At 49.2% G+C, this 25,939-nt stretch overlaps 1 long non-coding RNA gene across 1 annotated transcript in view; it reads right to left on the reverse strand.

Moving 5' to 3' along the window:
- The window catches only part of LOC141083318 (uncharacterized), a 117,575-nt gene that overhangs the window by 1,100 nt on the left and 90,536 nt on the right, over positions 1-25,939 (reverse strand). The gene's annotated exons all lie outside the window — the stretch shown is intronic.

Here is a 25,939-nt window from a genome sequence, read left to right on the forward strand (position 1 = left end):
CCAGCCACTGACGTTTCTGGATTGTAAGTCATGGGGAAAGCAAAATAATTGTCAATGGATCTACGGGAAAAGGTAGTTGAGCTGTTTAAAACAGGAAAGGGATACAAAAAGATATCCTAGGAATTGATAATGGCAGTCAGCAGCGTTCAAACTGTGATTAACAAATGGAAAATCAGGGGCTCTGTAAAAACAAAACCACGGTCAGGTACACCAACAAAACTTTTGGTCTACCTGACCGTGAAAAGTATTCAGGATGCAAAGAAAAACCCACAAATAACATCAGCTGAAATACTGGACTCTCTGAAAACTAACGGCATGGCTGTGTCAAGATGCACAATAAGGAGGCACTTGAAGGTTTTGGTGTTATCACTCATATTCTCTGAAAAAGGGGCCAAGAAAGCAAAAATTCTACTGGGGTGTGTAAACTTTTGAGCACAACTGTATATATATATATATATATATATATATATATAAAACCAACTAGAGTATAAAAGAAAATCGCAGCATCTCACTATTGGATATTGGTGATCGGTAATGGAAACTGTTCCTCCTCCCTCCCACAGCACAGAAACCTATAGGTTAGGGGACTACTTGTTTTTACAGGACAACCGCTTTAACAGGACCACCCCTCTTTACCTTCACAGCAGTGTCCTAGGGGCCATTATCTTGTAATGAAGGCTATTAAAGCTGTATATCAGTTGAAATAAATAATTAAAGGGAATCTTTCAGCAGATTTTTCTATGTAATCTGAGAGCATCCTGATGTAGGCGCTGAGACCCTGATTCCAGCAATGTATTACTTGCTGGGCTGCTTGCTGGCATTTTGATACAAATCACAGTTTTCTCAAATTCAGAGCTAAGAATGCTGAGTGGGGATGTGGTTGGACTAGGAGGCATGATAAATCTAGTCCTATAGTGATAATCTCCTGCTGATAAAACACTGATTGTATAAAAACAGCCTAGTAAGTGATACATCGCTGGATTCAGGATGTCAGCTCCTATATAAGATTACATAACTAAAACCTGCTGGAAGATTCCCTTTAATAAGCTGTCTCAGTGACACATGAGTCAGTCACTAGAGGTAGAAAAGAAAGTATTTGCATATCCTTTTCCACTTTTCACAAATTTAACTTTTTGCATTACTATATATTGTGAAAAAAAGCATATAAATGCCAAGTTGGTTTAGACAGGAGGGTATTTGGGTTTTTTAGCGTTGGTCTCCGGAGTAGAGTATACCAAAGCCAGTACAATGATAATTTTTTTTGCAGAAGTTGAACCCATCCCCTGTCCCAGGACGTGATTTATAACCGTTTGCCAAAGGTCTGTACTTATCAGCCGGACCTCCTACCCTTAATGATCACTGTCATGCACTATCTCTATTAATATAATTGTCAGGTCTTATCTGCGGTGCATTAATATGTATCTGCATTAAAGATGGAGGCCGGGAGTTCGTGCGTCACATCATCCGGGGTCATTTAAAATAAAATCAATACGATAAGGAAATGAACACAAGTGAACTGCGACGCGCTCCAGCTGATGGATCATCTCAGTGCATTTAGGCAGCGGCGGCATAGAAAGCACCGGGGGGAATCGATGCAGATGCTTTTCGTAATGGAGCATTAGTACATCAGGGCGGTAATTTTTATTTATTTTTTCACAATTTGATCCACTTAGGTTGAGATATTGTATTATTAAAAAATATACAAATCGATTGTGTGAGTGAGGGTGTGTACAGCGCAGGCCGGGGGTCTTATAGACCCCTTTCTAGGGGGTCATAATGGAAAAGCAACTCTTTAGGAAGGTTCAATGTATTACAACTATCGATTCCGACTCCCACGGACACGTGTCACGGGGCAGTTGTGGGAAAACAGGGAACGAGGAACCTGGGCCCCTGCACTGCTCCTCAGGCTAAGGGGGTGCCCTGACTTTCCTTAACTTGGAGGTACACTTGATGGTAGTGAGGCCCAAGTCTCTGACCTGTCCCTATCTCCTGTTTAGCCCTGAGATAACCCCCAACCCCCTCCCCAGGAGGTGAGACAGGGAAAAAAGTGAACTGCACCAAAAACACAAAAGGAAAGATAATACAGACACCTCGGGGTTAAATAAACTAAAAAACAAAACTTAGCTTTTTCTGCTGCAATGCCCCAAGCAGCAAAGCGAGGCTCTAGATCAGCATTCAGCTGCAGCTCCACTGCACACAGCCAGCTCCCGATAAGCTGAACCACCACTGCACTTCTTCCAAACCACACCCGACACACATCTTCCACTTCTTCTTCCAGACCATTACCCAACACACATCTTCCACATCTTTCAGACTACACCCGACACACATCTTCCACTTCTTCTTCCAGACCAATATCCAACACACATCTTCCACTTCTTCTTCCAGACCACACCCAACACACATCTTCCACATCTTTCAGACTACACCCAACACACATCTTCCACTCCTTCTTCCAGACCACACCCAACACACATCTTCCACATCTTCTTCCAGACCACACCCAACACACATCTTCCACATCTTTCAGACTACACCCAACACACATCTTCCACTCCTTCTTCCAGACTACACCCAACACACATCTTCCACTTCTTCTTCCAGACCACACCCAACACACATCTTCCACATCTTCTTCCAGACCACACCCAACACACATCTTCCACATCTTTCAGACTACACCCAACACACATCTTCCACTCCTTCTTCCAGACCACACCCAACACACATCTTCCACTTCTTCTTCCAGACCACACCCAACACACATCTTCCACATCTTTCAGACTACACCCAACACACATCTTCCACTCCTTCTTCCAGACTACACCCAACACACATCTTCCACATCTTCTTCCAGACTACAACCAACACACATCTTCCACATCTTCTTCCAGAACACACCCAACACACATCTTCCACATCTTCTTCCAGACCACACCCAACACACATCTTCCACATCTTTCAGACTACACCCAACACACATCTTCCACTTCTTCTTCCAGACCACACCCAACACACATCTTCCACATCTTTCAGACTACACCCAACACACATCTTCCACTCCTTCTTCCAGACTACACCCAACACACATCTTCCACATCTTCTTCCAGACTACAACCAACACACATCTTCCACATCTTCTTCCAGAACACACCCAACACACATCTTCCACATCTTCTTCCAGACTACAACCAACACACATCTTCCACTTCTTCTTTCAGACCACACCCAACACACATCTTCCACTTCTTCTTCCAGACCACACCCAACACACATCTTCCACATCTTTCAGACTACACCCAACACACATCTTCCACTTCTTCTTCCAGACCACACCCAACACACATCTTCCACATCTTTCAGACTACACCCAACACACATCTTCCACTCCTTCTTCCAGACTACACCCAACACACATCTTCCACATCTTCTTCCAGACTACAACCAACACACATCTTCCACATCTTCTTCCAGAACACACCCAACACACATCTTCCACATCTTCTTCCAGACTACAACCAACACACATCTTCCACTTCTTCTTTCAGACCACACCCAACACACATCTTCCACTTCTTCTTCCAGACTACAACCAACACACATCTTCCACTTCTTCTTTCAGACCACACCCAACACACATCTTCCACTCCTTCTTCCAGACCACACCCAACACACATCTTCCACTTCTTCTTTCAGACCACACCCAACACACATCTTCCACTCCTTCTTCCAGACCACACCCAACACACATCTTCCACTTGTTCTTTCAGACCACACCCAACACACATCTTCCACTTCTTCTTTCAGACCACACCCAACACACATCTTCCACTCCTTCTTCCAGACTACACTCGACAGACATCTTCCACTTCTTCTTCCAGACCAATACCCAACACACATCTTCCACATCTTTCAGACTACACCTGACACACATCTTCCACCTCTTTCAGACTACACCCAACACAAAACTTCCACTCCTTCTTCAATATTACACCCAACACACATCTTCCACTTCTTCTTCCAGACCACACCCAACACACATCTTCCACTCCTTCTTCCAGACCACACCCAACACACATCTTCCACTTCTTCTTTCTGACTACACCCAACACACATCTTCCACTTCTTCTTTCTGACTACACCCAACACACATCTTCCACATCTTCTTCCAGACCACACCAAACACACATCTTCCACTTCTTCGAGACTACACCCAACACACATCTTCCACTTCTTCTTCCAGACTACACTCGACACACATCTTCCACTTTTTCTTCCAGACCAAAACCCAACACACATCTTTCACATCTTTCAGACTACACCTGACACACATCTTCCACTTCTTCTTCCAGACCAATACCCAACACACATCTTCCACTTCTTCTTCCAGACCACACCCAACACACATCTTCCACTTCTTCTTCCAGACTACACTCGACACACATCTTCCACTCCTTCTTCCAGACCACGCCCTCCACACATATTCCACACCCCCTGTCAGATCACACACATCTTCCACACTCCTTTCACACCACACCCCCTCATATTTATTTCACACCCCTTTCAGACCACGCCCCCTCATATGTCTTCCACACCCCTTTTCAGACCACACCCACCACACATTTCCACACCCCTTTCAGACCACACCCGTCACACATTTTCCACACCCCTTTCTGACCACACCCATCACACATATTATGTACCCCCTTTCAGACCACGCCCATAGCACATATCATGTACCCCCTTTCAGACTACACCCCCTCTACACATCTCCTACACCCCATGAATGTGATTTTGGTCAGTGGGGATCTATGTGTAATGGAGCATAATTCTAAATCTCTGAGACATTTCTATATTTCAGGCGCCATGATATCCTGCACAAGGTTCGGCCAGTGACTCTACAGTCAGTACCATATAGATTACTCTATACATAATAACATCACATTAGACACCACTTCATGATGGTGGAGCAACTCGCGGCATCAGGATTGATGAACGGGGGCAACCACCTCATAAATATTCATGACGACCTCACATATATTATTCAAGCAGATATGTCAATAGTGTGCAGCAAATTAAAGGGCCAGCGCTGGATTCACAAAAAATTCCGGAATTACGAAATTAGCAACTTTTTGGGTGATTTAAAGGGGCTGTCCACCCTTTGGGGACATTTTTGTTTACTTATATGCCTGTATTTGGGACAAAAACTCTTTTTCTTTGCTGTTGGGTTTCATTAAAAATTTGCTTTCTTTAGGCTGGGTGCTGCGAGTCCGTCAGTCACACGCTATGATGATCTGTTAAGGAGGGTGTAACTCTTATCTGTTTTTTTTCTCATCTCCTATCAGCTGATTGAATGACCACAGACCACATCAAAGTTGAATGTGCCGGGAAACAAAGAGCCAATAAATGACAAACGGTGCAAAAAGCTTAATGAAACCCAATTGCAAAAATGATTTTTCGGCCCCAATACATCCATTTTTGTAGATAAAAAAAGTCCCATAAAAATGAGGACAGCTGCTTTTAATGATCAGCTGTGATCAACTGCAAAATTAAAAAGCAAGTATTCAATTTCCCTGCAGCACCACCACAGGAGAAATGAAGTATTGCAGCAAACAAAGTCAAAATCAGTATGCTGTATTACATGGACCAGATGTGTCCTCTCATTCATAGACTCCCCTAAGCGAAGACGCCGCTATCTAACAATGCTTAATGGGGTCTCTTGGTTGGTTCTCTAGAGAGAGGACAAGATTCCGGGGGGCCCACCCTCCATATATAAATAAATGGACTTCAGTGCAGGGATAGGAAAGACTTGTTGGACTTTTTAGACATCAACACCGTTTTGATATTTGCAGTGAAGGCATCTTCTCTATGATTGTTTGGGTTGGATCAATGCTGACTCTTAACATCCAGGATGGTTCTCTCCGGGAAAGAAAGACTACCATCTTTGCCTTTCAACGTATTGGAGGTAGTTACTCTGTAAGTTAATGTTTGACCCTTTTAGAAGTCAACCAAACCTTGTCTGGTTATGGTCAGACATTGAAGTTCAGGGGAGCTACCTCTTTCCTTCTGGAAAGTCACCTGGTCTCCATAAGTCAAAGATCTCTAATTAAGATCGGAAAGGATCCGTAATTGTACCGACGGACTATCAGGGCTAAGCCAGTCGTTAAAGAGTTAAGCAGTTCTGCGCTCTCAATTATTTCGTCTGTGGATTAATCCACCCACTGATTAAACCATCAAAATCAGAGCTACCATGATTACATAATAATGTTGCGCTCCTCAGAGGATCATTGATATCAGTCCTCTAATTAGATGGCGATTCTCCATTAATCCTGGTGCAAAATCAATGAGAAAAATTCACAAAAAGGGCAAAAAATAATGTTTCATGGATAATTAATTTGCTTCTGCACTGCCAGAGTCAATGCTCCATGTCAGACGTGGCCGACAGAGGATCCTCGAATTGGCCCAAACGGTGACGCAATCATGGACCCCAAAGCAGTAGTATAACTAAAGTATGATGGGACACTGTGGAAAATTTGGACCTGGACCTTGTGATGTACCATGTCTGCAAGATATGTTTTCTGTTGCAATGTGCTAACAAATCCTCCATCCTAGGACATTGTAAACTCTCAGTAGTAGGAATTCCTTCCCCCCAGGTTTTATCAACCCTGCCACTTCCTCTGGAAGAGCAGGAATGTTAATTAGCTAGACCATCTTCCTCACACCATTTGCCTTCTCTCCTCTTCAGAGCGGGAAAAACTTCTTTGTTTGAAACGAATAAAACTATGAGAGACTATACCATAAGAACCAAATACCCTAGAGATATGAAAATCATATTTTTGTAACCTGAGCGGTCCCAGCTTCGAGACCGCGTATGTTTCGAAGTTCTACCCTGTCCAGAACATGAGATAGGATTTGCGCCCAAATGGACGGTCATATCGCATAGATGTTTGATGTTTTCTTGATGGGCTCATTACGCTGGGAAACATGATACCACTGATGAGTCCATACCAGCTTCTCCCATAAAGTTATAGCTAATCTAAGTTTTGTAGCCAAAACATAACTTGGATAAGAGAGGTGGGATCAACCCAGAATGCACCTCTCTGTGATGTCACATAGGAAAGTCTATAAGGCATTTCCTGGGCAAACCAGCTCAGAACAGCTCAAGTCGTCGTGCTAGAAGGACCCCAATGAGCGGAGAAGTGCAGCTCCGCCTCCACCCACCTTAGCCGCATGGTCTGCCTAAGGAACAATATGGAACTGTGAGTGTAATCTCTTTGTTTTCTCCACTTTTATTTTATACCTGTACTGTACATATTTTATGTCTCAATTTTATAGCAACTTTTATCTGTAATCACTGTCCTCTTTCGGAAAATAAATGAAACTATTTAGATCTGTCTCCATGCTCTAAGAATCGAACTATACGCCTTTGATAGATAATCGCTACTAATTCAAGGGGTTTGCCACGGACCCTCTTAATTTAACACTGTGAATTAAGTAACCGTGACTGGTGGCAGCGCGTTGTGTACGGCTATTACGGCTTGCTGGCAGTCTAGAAGGGTCTTATATTGCTGAGTAAGGGGCTTCAGCCACAGCATTGATAATTCCCTTACTGCAGAAGCCTAATTGCCGGTTCACAACAGGCAGCCCGTCCGGCGACTAATTATCCTAGGTGCAGTTCCCTGACTGACCTGAGGGTAAGGGGGGCGCCGGAGAGCTGCGAGTTCCAAAGTGGAACTGAGAAAGTGGGATATACATAAATCCCCGCAGTACTTGGAAGATTGATAGCAGTGGTGGGGCATCCAAATTAAACTCCCCCTGCGGCAAATTGTAGAGCGAGATTAGCTTGCTGGATATTTTTGGTCACATGGTGCCAGTGTTGGGATAACTAAGATAAGCCCCACTGCGCCTGTGATAGCCGTGTGCCGGCATTGTGTCACGCCCCTCCGTCCGCTGATACACCCGTGTCAGTGGTGGGACTGTGACATAGTGGTGACACAGGGTCCGCTGTCCGTCGCGTTTTGGTGGCAGCGGGACTCCCGTTAGTGTCGCCCGTAAGTGGACGAACGGCGGTGGGCTGTTCGTCACATATTGGTGGCAGCGCGGTGGGATAATCCTAGAGCATTAGTGATTTGGTTTGAGCAATCATTCCTCTCACTAAAAACCTGCACGGTTCCTGCGGGAATCCTGCATCATAGGTTTTGGAGAACAGACTCAGTGGTTACTAGTCCTGAGACATTAGTGTGTACTTGCAAGTATCCCCCTCCCGTTTCTTCGTTTTTCTTTTTCTATCTTTTATTTGGCAACCATGGCGGCAAAAGGAGAACCTTGGTACACCCGGCAGACAAAGGAAGTTCTTGCTGCGTTATGCACGTACCAAGGCCTTGACGCCACGAACAAAAACAGAGCTCAAATGATCGCGGCTCTAGTGCAGCTGGACAACGACCAGAATCCAGCGAGCGCAGAAGTTGGCCCAAGTTGCAATGGGGCTGCAGCAGAGGCTCCACTCCTGAGCGCTGGCCCCACATTCAACCAGAACGGGGTGGACCCCTATCTGCAAATGGCCTTGGACGAACTCCCCGCCGAAGACAGTGATGGGCGGGTGAGGCTGATCCAGCAAGCTCGAGAGAGAGCAGAGCAGCGAGCCGAGCGCCAGGCGGAGAGAGCTGAGCGCCAAGCTGAGGCTGAGAGAGCCGAGCGCCAGGCGCAGAGGGCCCATGAACTGGAGGTACTCCAGCGGGGTGGGAATGCCCTCACAGCCCGAAGCCGTGAGCCCAGCAGCGTCCAGACTCCTAAACCCCGGCCAGAGCATTTTCCCGTGATGGAAAAGGACGGGGACTTGGACACATTTCTGCGAGCCTTTGAGAAAGCCTGCAGACAGTACCAGCTGCCTAGAGACCAATGGGCAAGGTACTTGACCCCAGGGCTAAAAGGCAAAGCCCTGGAGGCATTTGCTTCTCTTCCGCCAGAAGCCGATGATGACTATGACGCCATAAAGCAGGCGCTGATCGCCAAATACCGGCTGACACCTGAGGTATACCGAAAGAAGTTCCGACACCTCCAACGTGGCCCACACGATAGCTACAGTGATGTGGTGCAAGGACTCAGGACCCACTTTGACCAGTGGATCCATGGACTGTCCGTTGAAACCTTTGAGCAGCTACGGGACCTGATGATCAAAGACCAGTTCCTGCATCTCTGCCCAGCTGAGGTCCGACAGTTCATCCTGGACCGCGAACCAACGAACGCGGACAAAGCGGCGCAGATCGCCGACAACCACGAGGCCAACCGGAAGCCCGAGACGCGGAGGCCAGTCGCCACCAGCTGGAAAGGGGGTAAGCCAGCAACCAACCCCAATGCCCCAGCTAGCCGTCCCTCCGGAGGCCCTGTCCCTGTTGCCAACAACAGGCCGGCTACTGACAGTCGCCTGTGTCACCACTGCCAGCGGCCTGGTCACTTCTTTTACACCTGTCCGAACAGGCCGAAGAACCCCCCAGCCAAGGCCCCCGGGCCCAATGCCTCTGTTCTTTTGGTGGGAGGTGTGGTTGGGAGGGCTGACGACAACGTTCAACCTGTTCAGGTGGGGGCCCGTCTTGCTACAGGCCTCAAGGACACCGGGGCTGAACGAACCCTCATCCGTCCTGGACTGGCGGCCCCTGAAGAGTTTGTTGAGGGGAAAACCCTGACTGTCACCGGGATTGGAGGCACCCGTTGTCCCTTGCCAGTGGCACGAGTTTTTCTTGACTGGGGTGCCGGGAGCGGGTTGAGGGAGGTGGGAGTGTCTGAAAATTTGCCCACTGATGTTTTATTGGGGACGGACTTGGGGAGGATGGTTGCATACTATGTCCCTGACACCCTTCCCCAAACTGATAATAAGGGTAACGTTAACCCTGATGATGTTGATGATGGGAAACTGAATGTGTTACCTGCTAATGCCTTGATGAGTAATGATGCAACTAACAACCATTCTTTCCCCAGGTACGATGCTGATGCTGATGTGAATGTACCAAAGCAAACTGATAACCATTCTTCTCCTAGGAAGGATGATGATGATGTTGATGTATCTGTGCCGACTGAACCCGTTAACCCTTTCTTTGAAGCGGTAGATGTGTCCACAGGTACCGAAGTGCTCAGCCCCGTCACTCTGCGGAGTGAGACGGCTGAGGAACCCCTGGCAGGAGTAAGCAACGGTGCTCAAGGAAATGGGGAGGTGCATGGGGACCATGAGGAAGGTAATGCCATGCAGCTGACCAGTGCCACCGAGGAAGGTAACTGGCCCATAAGTAGCACTGCTCCTGAAGTGTTGGGGGTGGATGGGGAGGTAGAGCCCAGGGCAGCACCAGCTGGTGGGTCTGCAGAAATCCCCAGGGAGACAGCATACATAGCAGCTGTCACACGCAGTCAGAGTGCCCAGATCGCAGGTAACGCACTGTCTTCTGGACCCTCTGCTGCTACAGGAGAGACTGAACCAGAGGTGAACCCAGAGCCGGTTCCAGAGGGTCCCAGTAAAAAGGGGACCCTGACGTCACTTCTGGCAGCCTCCAGCATGGAGTTCCAGGCTGCTCTGCACTCAGATGCCAGCCTGGAGAAATTGAGAGGTCTCGCCGAGACGCCCACCTCCAAGTCTGATAAGGAGAGGGTGTTCTGGGAACGAGGAAGGTTGTACCGGGAGACAGTACCCGGAGATCCTAAAAAGGAGTGGTTGAGGGAAAGACAGCTGGTCGTCCCCTATCAGTTCAGAACTGAGTTGTTGCGGATTGCCCATGAGATTCCACTCGCTGGACACTTGGGGATCAGCAAAACAAAGGCACGGCTGTCTCAACACTTCTATTGGCCCAAGATGGGGACAGATGTAACACACTACTGCCGCTCCTGTGCCACCTGTCAAAAAGTGGGTAAGGCGGGGCCTGCTCTTAAGGCTCCCCTTATTCCTTTGCCGGTGATAGAGGAGCCTTTCCAGAGAATCGCGGTGGACATTGTAGGACCGCTGTCCGTCCTCAGCAGCTCCGGAAAGCGATACATTCTCACCGTGGTAGACTACGCTACCCGGTACCCAGAGGCAGTAGCTCTGTCTTCAACCAGGGCAGATAAGGTGGCTGACGCACTGGTGACCATCTTTTCGAGAGTAGGATTTCCCAGGGAGATGCTTACCGATCAAGGGCCCCAATTCATGTCTCGCCTAATGGAGGCTCTCTGTGAGAAAATGCAGGTGACGCAGCTGGTATCGAGTCCGTATCACCCACAGACTAACGGTTTGTGTGAACGTTTCAACGGTACCCTCAAACAGATGCTCCGCATACTGGTTGAGACCCAAGGGCGCGACTGGGAGCGGTACCTCCCACACCTGCTGTTCGCTTACAGAGAAGTTCCGCAGGCTTCGACCGGGTTCTCCCCCTTCGAGCTCCTGTATGGCAGGCGAGTCCGGGGACCCCTTGGGTTGATAAGAGAATCCTGGGAAGATGAGCCAAACCCCACAGAAGTGTCCATCGTGGATTATGTCATGCGCTTCCGTGACAAGATGCAGACCTTGACGCAGTTGGTGCATGACAACATGACGCAGGCTCAGGCTGACCAGAAGCGCTGGTACGACCAGAACGCCCGGGAGCGGACCTACCAGGTGGGTCAAAAGGTGTGGGTGTTGGTCCCGGTACCAACGGATAAGCTTCAGGCAGCCTGGGAAGGCCCGTACGTCGTCCACCAACAGCTCAACCCGGTCACCTACGTGGTCACGCTTGACCATGCTCGGGGTAGGCGCAAGGCCTTTCACGTCAACATGCTGAAGGCGCACTACGAACGTGAAGCTTGCATCCTACCGGTCTGCAATCTGCCAGAGGATGGGGAGGAAGATTCCCTCCTGGACATGCTGGCCCAGGCCAAGGCCAATGGGTCCATTGAGGACATGGAGATAAGTGGTTCGCTCACCGTGTCCCAGCGGTTGCAGTTGATGGCCACCCTGGAACTCTTCCGGCCCGTGTTCACCAACCGTCCTGGGAGGACGGAGTTAGCGGTTCATGAGGTGGACACCGGGAATCATGCCCCATTACGGCGAACACCTTATCGGATCTCTGAAACGGTGCAACAAGTCATGCGCCAAGAGGTCGATGAGATGTTAAGGCTGGGAGTGATTCGACGGTCAAAAGGTGCGTGGGCTTCACCTGTAGTCCTCGTGCCTAAAAAGGATCGAACCACCCGGTTCTGCGTGGACTACAGGGGGCTCAACGCCATCACAACCTCTGATGCCCACCCGATGCCGCGCATCGAGGATCTGCTCGAGCGGTTGACAAACGCCAACTACATATCCATCATGGATTTGAGTCGGGGATACTGGCAGATTCCCCTGAGCCCTGAGGCGCAGGAGAAATCCGCCTTTATCACCCCCTTTGGACTGTACGAGTCCACGGTCATGCCCTTCGGCATGAAGAATGCCCCTGCCACTTTCCAGCGGATGGTCAACCACCTGCTTCGGGGACTGGAGGAGTACGCAGTGGCGTACTTAGACGATATTGCCGTCTTCAGTTCCACCTGGGAGGAACACCTTCAGCACCTCCAGGAGGTGCTCAAGCGTCTTCACCAGGCAGGCCTGACCATCATGCCGGGGAAGTGCCAGATAGGCATGCGCGAGGTCCACTACCTGGGGCACCGGGTAGGCGGGGGTTCCATGAGTCCGGAGCCAGAAAAAGTGGACGCAATCGTGTCCTGGCCCACCCCCAGGACCAAGAAACAGGTGAAGTCCTTCTTGGGCACTGCAGGGTACTATAGGCGGTTCGTACAGGACTATAGCGCCCTTGCCAAACCCTTGACTGACCTCACCAAGCAGAGGCTACCCCAAACAGTCAACTGGACAGATGACTGTGAGGCGGCTTTCCAAGCTTTGAAAGCAGCCCTGTGCAACTCTCCAGTGTTGAGAGCAGTCGACAGCAGTCGCCCGTTTCTGGTACAGACCGACGCCAGCGAGTTTGGCCTCGGTGCTGTGCTTAGCCAGGTCGACTCGGGGGACCAAGAGCACCCCGTGTTGTACCTGAGCCGGAAACTTTTGCCGAGGGAAGTGGCATACTCGACCATCGAGAAGGAGTGTCTGGCCATGGTGTGGGCACTGCAGCGTTTGCAGCCCTACCTGTATGGGCGCGCCTTCACGGTGGTAACCGACCACAACCCACTGAGCTGGTTGCACACCGTGTCGGGAACCAATGGAAGATTGCTCCGCTGGAGCCTTGCCCTTCAACAGTACGATTTTACTGTAAAACACAGGAAGGGCAGTGAAAACGGCAATGCCGATGGGTTGTCCCGCCGGGGCGAACCCGCTGAGGTGCGCATGGCCGATTACCGAGAGGTAATGCCTCCTTAGCGCCCTCTTAAGGGGGGAGGTGTGATGTACCATGTCTGCAAGATATGTTTTCTGTTGCAATGTGCTAACAAATCCTCCATCCTAGGACATTGTAAACTCTCAGTAGTAGGAATTCCTTCCCCCCAGGTTTTATCAACCCTGCCACTTCCTCTGGAAGAGCAGGAATGTTAATTAGCTAGACCATCTTCCTCACACCATTTGCCTTCTCTCCTCTTCAGAGCGGGAAAAACTTCTTTGTTTGAAACGAATAAAACTATGAGAGACTATACCATAAGAACCAAATACCCTAGAGATATGAAAATCATATTTTTGTAACCTGAGCGGTCCCAGCTTCGAGACCGCGTATGTTTCGAAGTTCTACCCTGTCCAGAACATGAGATAGGATTTGCGCCCAAATGGACGGTCATATCGCATAGATGTTTGATGTTTTCTTGATGGGCTCATTACGCTGGGAAACATGATACCACTGATGAGTCCATACCAGCTTCTCCCATAAAGTTATAGCTAATCTAAGTTTTGTAGCCAAAACATAACTTGGATAAGAGAGGTGGGATCAACCCAGAATGCACCTCTCTGTGATGTCACATAGGAAAGTCTATAAGGCATTTCCTGGGCAAACCAGCTCAGAACAGCTCAAGTCGTCGTGCTAGAAGGACCCCAATGAGCGGAGAAGTGCAGCTCCGCCTCCACCCACCTTAGCCGCATGGTCTGCCTAAGGAACAATATGGAACTGTGAGTGTAATCTCTTTGTTTTCTCCACTTTTATTTTATACCTGTACTGTACATATTTTATGTCTCAATTTTATAGCAACTTTTATCTGTAATCACTGTCCTCTTTCGGAAAATAAATGAAATTATTTAGATCTGTCTCCATGCTCTAAGAATCGAACTATACGCCTTTGATAGATAATCGCTACTAATTCAAGGGGTTTGCCACGGACCCTCTTAATTTAACACTGTGAATTAAGTAACCGTGACTGGTGGCAGCGCGTTGTGTACGGCTATTACGGCTTGCTGGCAGTCTAGAGGGGTCTTATATTGCTGAGTAAGGGGCTTCAGCCACAGCATTGATAATTCCCTTACTGCAGAAGCCTAATTGCCGGTTCACAACAGGCAGCCCGTCCGGCGACTAATTATCCTAGGTGCAGTTCCCTGACTGACCTGAGGGTAAGGGGGGCGCCGGAGAGCTGCGAGTTCCAAAGTGGAACTGAGAAAGTGGGATATACATAAATCCCGGCAGTACTTGGAAGATTGATAGCAGTGGTGGGGCATCCAAATTAAACTCCCCCTGCGGCAAATTGTAGAGCGAGATTAGCTTGCTGGATATTTTTGGTCACATGGTGCCAGTGTTGGGATAACTAAGATAAGCCCCACTGCGCCTGTGATAGCCGTGTGCCGGCATTGTGTCACGCCCCTCCGTCCGCTGATACACCCGTGTCAGTGGTGGGACTGTGACATAGTGGTGACACAGGGTCCGCTGTCCGTCGCGTTTTGGTGGCAGCGGGACTCCCGTTAGTGTCGCCCGTAAGTGGACGAACGGCGGTGGGCTGTTCGTCACAGACCTGCCATGGGCCCTTACAGTAATAATACTCTACATGCGGCATCCTCCTCTATAGCTGTCGCAGAAGCTGGCAGCTGACTTAGGTTTGCTGACACTGTCGGTGCATGACGTTACTGCCATGAACCGGCCGTCACAGGCAAGCCAACATCTGATTCTAACCTCTGATTGGCTGGCGGTGTGTATTGCGGTGCAGGGAGCTAGAGGGCCCCTGTGCCACAATACATTTCAACTGAATGTGCATCCAAGGATGCACATTCAGGTGAAATTGGCACTGGAATCTTTTTTTGCACAATGGGAAAAAGACTTGCCGGTGGATATGGCACGTGCTACTTACCTAAATATTGCAAAGACCCAGTCCCATGCCCTCTTCATGGTGGTGGGATCCCCTAATGGTAGTGCCTCTTCCGGAAGGATAATGGTCGGTTAGGAATGGTCTGAGGAACATGACAAAGTGATGACTCGTCTCCAAATCCCCGATCCATGGAGCCACTTATACGATCTGCTGCCAGATTGGTGGATTCCAGACTACGATGGGTCCCACAAAGGGATCCAAAGCAATATTACAATACTGCAATATCATCATTGATGTGCCATTGGGCTCCTCTAATACGACTGCCCCCCCCCCCGCGGGAAGCAGTAAAAGAGACGCCCTCAGGTTCTGACTTTGCGTCCTCTCATGTAAGCACAGTTTTAATGACCGATAATGATGTCAAGAAGTAAAGGCCATCGTTCCCTGACCACATCCTGCGAGCAGATGGCGGCATATGCACCGCAGCGCTCGCTAACTTGATAGAAGTCCCAGTTGTGACACAGGCAAGCTGTCACGTCGTGTCCAACATGCCCCGGCGCTCGCTCCAAAGAGGCCATGACAGATGGACCGTCCAAAGGCTTTGAAAACTTTTACAAGTCACAGTACTATAATGCGCCGGTGCTCCGCCAGTCCCCACAGCATCAAAAGGGAAAAAAAAATTTAAAAAAATGTGCTTCTTTGCCCCTTCCATCCTCCCTCCAACAAGGGTTAAATTATTTTCCAATATACGAGAGGCAATGTGTAATTTGAAGATGAGAGGCTTGCTCCATTACCCGACGCTATTACTATAATTTACTTATAATGTGCCAGGATACAGTGCGGAACGGTAGGGGGGCAAGAAAATAATAATAATAATATAGTAAAGCCATTCTTTATCATTTAGCTGGATATGATGAGTTATATATAGAGAGTCTGGGTCTCTAGTGTTAAGTGCGATTTAGATTATCCCTTTGAAAGTGTTGGCCCTCTTCGGAGACATGTCAAGATAACTAGGGGAGTAGGGGTTAATGGGGAAAGCCAAAAAAAGAGAAACCATCAAACACACAGAACTGGAGGACCCCGACCAAGTGACATCCAGAAGCCTACGGCACGTCTATGGGGTGGGGAAAGGCTGACACCAAGGCCAAGAGGGCACAATGTTAAAAGCAAGGTTTTGGCATATTTGTCAACCGTGCTAACATTTGTGGACACTAGTTTCAGGGTTTTCTATAGGGATTTCCCCAGGAGTATGACTATAGGGTCATGCAGAGGTAGAATTTGCAACCAAGACATGGTGCTTCAGAGTCTCATAAGGTCCATTAGCCACAGAGGTGAGGTAGCATCAGCAATTTCTGGAAAACTAGGGTTTGGTACATGGTAGCATAGGTTTACAAGGCACAAGAATGGGTAGGGGCTTTGTAAAAGGATAAAGACAGAGGAGAAAGGTGGCAAGGTCACTTTAGGGGCAAGGCAGTTAGAAGGGGTCATGGAGGAGATGAGAAAGTGGAAGTTAGGGGGGCCTGTTATTTGACTGGGGAGCAGAAGCAGGTGGAAGGAGTCAGACGGTCACATTGGCTTTATGGTTGGGTGCAGGGATGAGAAAAAAAAACGTGGTAGAGCCAGAGTTTGGATAGTGGTAAGGGTAAGGACTATCTCGGGAGGTGATAGGGTAGGGGCCAGGAAGAGTCTAGAGGGAAAAAGCGTGCCTATATAGTTAAGGAAACATGCCCATTGACACTATGGGCTTGTACTTTGATTTAGGAACCTCTATGAGCCCCAATGGGAAATGGCGGGCCCCATGTACCACTGCGATTGATACACCCTAATGGTGGCTTTGCTCGTTCCAAGGTTTACTAAGGGCACATGATAGGTATTGAGGACCCGATTAGAGATGGTTCTTCAGGCCCCTCTGGACGACACTAAGTGATCATTTCATGCCCCTCGGCTCAGTTCAGTACATAGTAATGGCTACCTCGACTGCCAGGGAGGTGATGGGTCCACTTTAATCTATCGCTTACGAAGAGGCAAGTCAGAGGTTGAGAAGCTGATATGCTAACTGCAGCACTTGTGCCAAGGTTCAATTACACAAAGTAAGGCAGAGGTCGCCTCCTTGGGTTTAGCCAGGTCTGTGCCGCCTGCACTCCAGGTTACCTCCTCACCTCTGCCTGCCCTGTGTGTAATGTAAACTTTATCATATAATTACCGCATGGCCCAAATTGCCTCCATATCTGAGCGCTGATTGCCCGTAATAACATATAAACTCCCAGGATCACACACAGTCGCTGCCGCGCCAACATCACGCTCCTACTCCTCCTGGTTCCCATCTGTTGCTTTTATTATAACTTATTTGTTAACCCTTTTATTTTCCCATTTGTATTTTTTTGGTGACTACAACTCCCAGCATGCTCTAAGAAAAAGTAGTAGCCGTGTACCGTAATTGCTATGCCATTGATAAGCTGATAGGGCTGATCCGGCAGAATGGAGAATAGGACGAGGGCAGATTCGGGGGGCAGGTTTGATTGGTAGGTAGGGCAGTTCTGAGGATAGTATTGGACAGATGGAGTGGATCAGTGGATAGGACAGATGGGTGTAGATGGTGAATCAGTGGACAGGGCAGATAAGCAAATAAAGTGGATCAGTGGTTAGGACAGTTTGGTAGATAAGGCGGATGGCTGGATAGGACAGATGAGCAGATAGGGTGGATCAGTGGATAGGACACATGAGTGAATGAGTAAATACAGTTGATTAGTGTATGGGGAAGATGAGCAAAAAGAACGGAGCAGTGGATAAGGCATATTTGTTGGTAGGGTGCATCAGTGGATGGAACAGATGAGCAGATGAGGTGGATCCATAGATAGGAGACATTGGTGGATAGGGTGGATCAGTAGATAGGACAGATGGGTAGATAGGGTCATTTAGTGGATTGGACAGATGGGGGGATTATTGGATAAGGAAAATTGGTGGACAGGGTGGATCAGTAGATGGGAAAGATGGGTAGAAAGGGAGGATCAGTAGATAGGACAGATGGGCAGATAAGGTGGATCAGTGGATAGAACAGATGAGGTGGATCAGTGGAGAGGATAGATTGTTGGATAGGTTGGATCAGCAGATAGAGCAGATGGAGAGATAGGGTCGATCAGTGGATATGATAGATGAACAGATAGGGTGGATTAGTGGATAAGACAGATTGGTGGACAGGGTGGATCAGTACATGGGAAATATTGGCACAAAGGGTGGATCAGTGGATAGGACAGCTGGGCGTATAGGGTGGATGATGGATCAGCAGGTAGGACAAATTGGTGGATAGGATGGATCAGTGGATGGGGAAGGTGGACGTATCGGTGGATCAGTGACTAGAATAGATGAGTGGATAGGGTGGACTAGTAGACAATACAGAAGGTAGATAAGGTAGATAAATGCATAAGGTGGATGGGCGGATTGGATGGATCAGTGGATAGGACAGATGTTCAGATAGAGTGTATGGGTAAATAGATTAGATCAGTGGATAGGTAAAATGGGTGGATAGGACAGAGAGCGTTAACATTGTGGGTGAGGCAGATAGGTGGATTGATGGATAGGACAGATTTTATAGGGTGGGTCAAGCTGATGGAAGAATAAGATGAACAAGGTGGATCAGTGCGTAACGGTTAGGGTGGATTAGTGGAAAGAGCAGACGGATATGACAGAGTTGTGAATTGGGTAGATCGGTGGATCGAGTGTAACTGTAGGGAAGGTGACCTGACGGACGGACGGACTAGTCAGAGTGAAGAAAGATAGGTTTGCACAGTGTAGGTAGGAGACAGTGATTACAGTGGGGAAACAACTAGAAAAGTGTAGTGGACGTGCAGTACCTTGGGATGACCATTAGATGGCAGGGTGGAGTGTGAGCAAAGGACTTTACAGCAGCTTAGGGCTTTAGAAACCGTTGGTCATGGGGGGCGTGGTGACAGTTAGTGACAGTTTCAAGGAACCGGGGAAGTTATAAATTCTGAGGGAGGGTTCCAGAAAGTTCCAGTCCCCAGGGGGAGCCCAGGTGACAGGAGGACCACGCCAGTCTGTGTTCCCTGAGGAGAATCCGACCAAGGGGACTGAGGAGAGGAAACGTCAGGGGGGTGGTCCTGACAGGGAAGGACCGCAGCAGAGACAAGGCTCTGGGTGGAAGACACCGTATGTGTAACGACGAGACTGATTAGTAAAGTGCTGTTGGTGTACGGGCCTAAGGCGGCCACAGTAACCGAGCTGTCAGGATTGTCACAGTGTGAGACGGGACGTGACGTGTAAGTACGTCCCTTGTGTAACATACGGTGTTGAAGCGGCCCTGAACACGGAGGGCAGAGAGAGATATCGCGGTGTACCGCGAGGACCGTCAGTCGGACGGTGTGAAATAAACTTGGACCTGTTGCACCCAGAATCTGCCTCATCGTGTCTCTGTATCATCTCTGCGCGGTAAGAAGTGGGATCACCCCCTATCACCCCCCCCAGCTCGGCACCCCACCACCGACTCTACATTTGGCGTAGTCGGCAGGATCGCCGCCGCTAATACATCATCTTCTGCGGCAGGCCTGCCTCAAAGACTGGAAAAGGACTTGGACTACTCTATTTCGGATTATAAACACGTGTGGACTAAAAATTACTGACCTGTGGATTACAAATTGGGACGCTGTGTCGGATCTGTGTTGCTTGCAGAGGATCCAAGGCAGTAGCTGATTCTGCCCAAGATGGCGGTATTACTTCAGCGCAGAGGAGAGGTCCGGGTGTTTGCAGTTGTTCAGAATGGACTGGGACCCCCTCCAACGTACCCCAAAAGGAAGCAATATATGCCCGGAGACCGAAATTTCCATATATTGGACCCTGGCAGATGGATGGAAAGGCCTGCCAACGCCCCACCCAGCAGGAGGAGTGGCACAGAAGAAAAACTTGGCTGCGGCTGTCTGACGCCATTCGAGTGCTGCCCAACGGACGGTATGAGATGCTGCGGGTGTCGGGGCATCGGCCGCCTAGAGTGGCAATGGCGGCGAGAGATGGAGCTGCACCAGAAGTCATCTTCAGATTTACGGGCAGGCAGCGGGATGCTGAGCCGGGGAGCGGAGCCTGAGGGGAGTCAGCGAGAACGGCTGCCACCAATACCAGCAGAGGACTTCTCAGCGGAGCCCCCGAGTCCGGAGGGAAGGCCCGCAGGACAGTGGAGCAAGGAACGGAGGCTGCGGGGGAAACCGCGTGATGATGGAACGGAGGCCGCAGCGCCAGGGAAGGTGAGAGTACCCCCGGCCCTACCAGTGCCTCCGCAAGCGGCCCCCACCATTCTGCTGCAGCACGCGGCCCCCTGCGCACCGGAAGGCCTAGTTACCACGGGCCCCGTGGTGTATGCAGAGCTGAGCGAGGTCCCCGCTCATGTCCCCGAACTACCCCGCCCGGAGTCACCAGTGCAGAGCTCACCCAAAGAAGATGCTGCTGCGCTTTCCCTGCTAATAGCAGCTGCATTGTTGAAATCGGCCGTTACTCCGACTCCGTTGGAAGTAGTGGATGCGGCCTGTCCTGAGGCCGCGGTTATGCTGCTGCTGGAGTCGGCTGCGACCGATTTAGCGGGCCCTGTGATTCCAGCCCCCGAGGACCCGGTTCTCCCCATTTGCCACCTGACCCCAGCGGCTGCTGGGCCGCAGAAATCTTCGGCCGTTTCTGTCTTGCGGTCTTTTTCAGCGGAGTCCCGCCCACCGGACTCCAGGGCCCGTGCTGTTCCCTCCGTGTGGGAAGCGGAGGTGATCAGGAAGAAAAAGGCCCGGGAGCAGGAAGTGTGGAACCTGCTCCACACTCAAGGAGAGGCCGTCATGGAAAAGAAGAGGACTTGAATGGACACCCTCAGTATCCCCGTGGAGCCCTCACCTCTGTCCATTGAGAGTGGTATAGACTGTCAGGAGTTCGATGCACCGTTGTGCAGATTATAAGGACAGTTGCATTTAGAAAAAAGTTTTGTTGTTGTTTAACTGATGCAACTATTTTCTCTCTCTTTCTTTCTTCTTTCTATGTTCTTTATATACGAAAATATGTTTACCTGACAGAACGGGGATACGGAAAAGTGGAGGAGTGTCCAGGTCCAAGGAAGGGGGGGGGAAGAAAGAGGAAATGCAATGTTATGTTATATTTTGGTTTTAAAAGTAAGAGAAAATGAAAAAAAAAAAAATTATAAAAAAAATGGGTACTTGTGCTATTATAAAGTTGTATGATGTATAATATGCAAAGTAAAATGCAACAGGTCCGGGTAAGGGAAGGTCTGCGGGACCAAAGGAAAGTGTGAGATCCGGTAGGGATCTAAGAGTTGAGGAGGTCTGGGAGACCGGGACGCCGACCATGACATGTAATTGAAAGAAGGAAAATGAGTTGGAAGACGTGAGAAAGACAGCCGTCCTAGGTCAGGTCCCCAACACCACGGACACCCCTGAAGAAGGAAAGGCGGGCGCCGGCAATGATCTGGTAGGTGAGTGGCCTCGATCATGGCGTACCGGATAGTGAAAGGTAACAGTAGGGGAGAGTAGGGGAAAGATACACGCCGTAGAGAGAATACGGGTGTACCTTGCCCAATTTGAAAGACGTCATGTGGCGTGCGCGCTGGTGAGTAGCAGTAGGCTGCTCAGAGCATAGTGCTCCCAGTATGGTTCGGCCCCCGCAGATAGTGGGTTTGGCTCAACTTCTGGTCCGACAACAGAATGTAGGTGTAGATTCAGAACGACGAAGGCAGGGATGACGATTGTCGAGGACGACAATGGACAAAGGAAGGGGGAGTGTAGGGAAGGTGACCTGACGGACGGACGGACTAGTCAGAGTGAAGAAAGATAGGTTTGCACAGTGTAGGTAGGAGACAGTGATTACAGTGGGGAAACAACTAGAAAAGTGTAGTGGACGTGCAGTACCTTGGGATGACCATTAGATGGCAGGGTGGAGTGTGAGCAAAGGACTTTACAGCAGCTTAGGGCTTTAGAAACCGTTGGTCATGGGGGGCGTGGTGACAGTTAGTGACAGTTTCAAGGAACCGGGGAAGTTATAAATTCTGAGGGAGGGTTCCAGAAGGTTCCAGTCCCCAGGGGGAGCCCAGGTGACAGGAGGACCACGCCAGTCTGTGTTCCCTGAGGAGAATCCGACCAAGGGGACTGAGGAGAGGAAACGTCAGGGGGGTGGTCCTGACAGGGAAGGACCGCAGCAGAGACAAGGCTCTGGGTGGAAGACACCGTATGTGTAACGACGAGACTGATTAGTAAAGTGCTGTTGGTGTACGGGCCTAAGGCGGCCACAGTAACCGAGCTGTCAGGATTGTCACAGTGTGAGACGGGACGTGACGTGTAAGTACGTCCCTTGTGTAACATACGGTGTTGAAGCGGCCCTGAACACGGAGGGCAGAGAGAGATATCGCGGTGTACCGCGAGGACCGTCAGTCGGACGGTGTGAAATAAACTTGGACCTGTTGCACCCAGAATCTGCCTCATCGTGTCTCTGTATCATCTCTGCGCGGTAAGAAGTGGGATCACCCCCTATCACCCCCCCCAGCTCGGCACCCCACCACCGACTCTACATAACGAAAAGGTTTTTGCAAACATTGCCGACTGTCATGGCGGCGTCAGGGTCTGTGGATGGATGTAATCAGCGCAGGAAGACTCGGGTGTTGATGCAAAGACTTGTAGCTCCTAGGCAGATTACCAAGAGTTAAATCTCTGTTGCGTTAGCTTGTTAACTCCTTGGTCACATGCTGTGGGAGAACCAGTCATCTCTTCTCTCCCCCTACATAGTTGTGGTGGACTGTTCAGGTATTGCCAGCTTGTCCTAACCTGGTCCGTAGAGGTGGATTTATCCGGTATTTCTGGTGGTTGCTCTGTGATTGTTGTGTGCGGTTTTTGGTGAAAACCTTTCCATTGTTGTTTCATGTAGTTTATTTGCCTCCCAGCATTCTTACTCTTGTACCTTAGTGCTTATTCCTGTGTGAGTTCTGTGTGACTGAGCTTCTGTTTTCCCCTGTTTGTCTTTTCTGTGCTAACCCTTTTACTTCTGTCACCTTCTTCCCTGGGTGCGGGAGGGGGATCAGATTAGTTTGGTGCAGGAGTTGAGTGAGGTATGTGACCCAGGCATCCTCACCATCACCCCTGATGGTGGGGATGCCTGGGTCACGTACCTCTCTCAACTCCTGCACCAAACTAATCAGATCCCCTTCCACAGCCCCTTTAGCTTGAGTGACTAAATTAGGGTCCACAGTCCTAGCTGTCCTATAGTCAAATCATGACATCGAGCTGAAGAGATGACTAGGTAGAAAAGGGGAATGAGTTGAAAGGGGAATACAGACAGGTCGGTTTAGATTGGACAAAAATGCAGATCGGTGGAGAGGGAAAATCTGTGAACAGGGAAATGAGTGTTTAGGGTGCATCATGGATATGACAGATTGCTATACAGAGTGGGTTGAGAGTGGAGTGAATTTGTGGACGCGCTAGAACAATTATGATGGATCAGACAGATGGAGGGATCGGGTGGAGAGGTATGACGGCTGGGGCAGTGGTGGACAGGGGTGGTGTAGCAGATTGATGAATATGGTGGATGGGGTGGATAGGTAGGTGGAAGGACTAGTTGGTCGATAGGGGGTATATCATGGGTTGATGAATAGGGCAGATGATGAGCAGAGGGTGTATAGGGTGACCAATGAATAGAAGCAATCAGTTAACTCTTCTCTGGCTTTTCAGTGGTTAACAAACATTCACTTTGGAATATTTTGGGCTCTGCGTTCAGAGGTAAGAAAAAAGAAAAGCAAATCGCACTGCCGGAGCACCCAGGTTTTTCTCTGCAATTATTCCATACTGTGTGTCATGGAGAAGATTAATTGAGAATTATGGTTAAGGCTTCACAATGGATAACCTGCCATCTGTTCCAGCTTTTTCCTTGGATAATTTATGTATTTTCCCTTAAAAGAACTGCACAGCTGTTCCTTTCTGCGGTCACATGGCACAATAAAAGAAAAAAAAACACTAGCGGTGTGAGCCGTGGCCACGTGACTGCCATGACGGCGCCATGAACGGCAAACGTACGGTACCAGCAGTGGAGAAGTGTCCTTACCCACATAGCAATGCCCGTCTCTGTGTCTGTACATTAGGGGCCCTGAAAATAGCAAAACTTATCAATGGCAAAACTAGTGTCTACTCATGTGTGCCAACCATACAACGCCATCCTCACCGGCAGGGTCTACTGCTAACGAAAGGTCAATACTAGTAACTGTTAGGAACGGCGGAGCGCACTAAATAAAAATAATAATAAAGTGCGTTCGCCGCTCGGGGTCCACCGTGCAGCAGGTGATATAACCGCTGCTAAGTGGTGGCAGGAGCAATATGGCGGAGGTGCGCACGGGGTTAAACGTCACCCAGGTGCGCAGAGCTATCTCAGTTAAGTCACAGAGATGCCAAACACATGACAAATACAATAGGGCTGAGCCTGTTAAAGTCACAGTGCTCAGAATAGTTGCACACACGGTATCTGGTCACAGGAGCAGAGCCAATGACAGCGGGACTGCGTCCCTCTAGACCTACCGTGTGTGCGACGTCGCAACCGCGGACGCCAAGGAGGGCTGCAACTGCAGCGCGGTGTGGGACACTGCCGCTAGATGACAAAGCTAGTACGCAAGCGCAATATCGGACACTAGCAACTGTGGATGATGATGCAGAGGCGCGCTGGCACTAAACTCAATCCCTAACCACAAACGTAATACCAGAGGGAAGGGGTTTCAAATGAGTCATTCACCAGAATCATGCATCCATCCTCATTCACATGACTATACTAGCGCATGGCGGAACATGCCATTATAGCAGCCGGGACCTTCCGGAAGCCTCCAGATCTCCAAGCTGGACCAATGAGATCTGGAGCGGGACCTGAGCACATGACTCCCGATCTCCAATTGGAGATAGTCTCATGAGCATGCTCAGAAGATGGACAGAAGGACTTAGCCTCTGGAGAGATATGCTGCAAGGCAGTAGATAAACAGCAGGAGACTGCAGCATGTGAGGGTCTGGATCCCTGCAGAGCCAACGCAGGAATCTGACGCCTAACAGTAATAATACCGCTCATGGCAGTGTCCTAATACTAGTGCCATACATAAAAACAATGATATGATGAATAAATCTATCATGATCAGTGCGTGTGCAATAATATCAGTCTCTGCTCCAATAAGATAGTACCAGTCACATTGGTAACCATACAGCAGTGCCATCAATATAAGTCTCTTGATAATAGCAGCTATACCATTTCCAATATAACAGTGCCATCAATAACATTATGTGTATATTAATACCGCCAACACTTGCAGCCATAGAACAGTACCAGCTGTGTAAGTGCCTATATAATAATACCCTTGATATCAGTATGTATATATTAATGCCACCACTAATGTCATTACTACCTCTTGTGGTCGTCATGCCGCAGCCTGACTGCTCTAACGGTAAAGAACCCTTTCCTATTTAGCTGTCGGAATCGCCTTTCCTCCACCCGTAATGAGTGCCCCCTGGTCCTATGTGAGGTCCTTGGAAGGAATAAGTCATGTACCAGTGTAGGGTAAAAGGGCAACTATGTACTTTGGGTCAGAGTCACCCTTTAAGAGCCTGTGCTTTATATACATCAATACACACAAAAAAATCGAAACATTTTAGGAAAATGAAGTCCTGAATTGCAAGCAAGACTAAAACATATCACTCAGCCTGACAGGTCACATCCGTCCTCGACAGACCATGCA

This window comes from Dendrobates tinctorius, unplaced genomic scaffold (genome assembly GCF_039654945.1).
Source record: "Dendrobates tinctorius isolate UK_male_01 unplaced genomic scaffold, ASM3965494v1 ptg000020l, whole genome shotgun sequence".
Classification (NCBI taxonomy): Eukaryota; Metazoa; Chordata; class Amphibia; order Anura; family Dendrobatidae; genus Dendrobates; species Dendrobates tinctorius.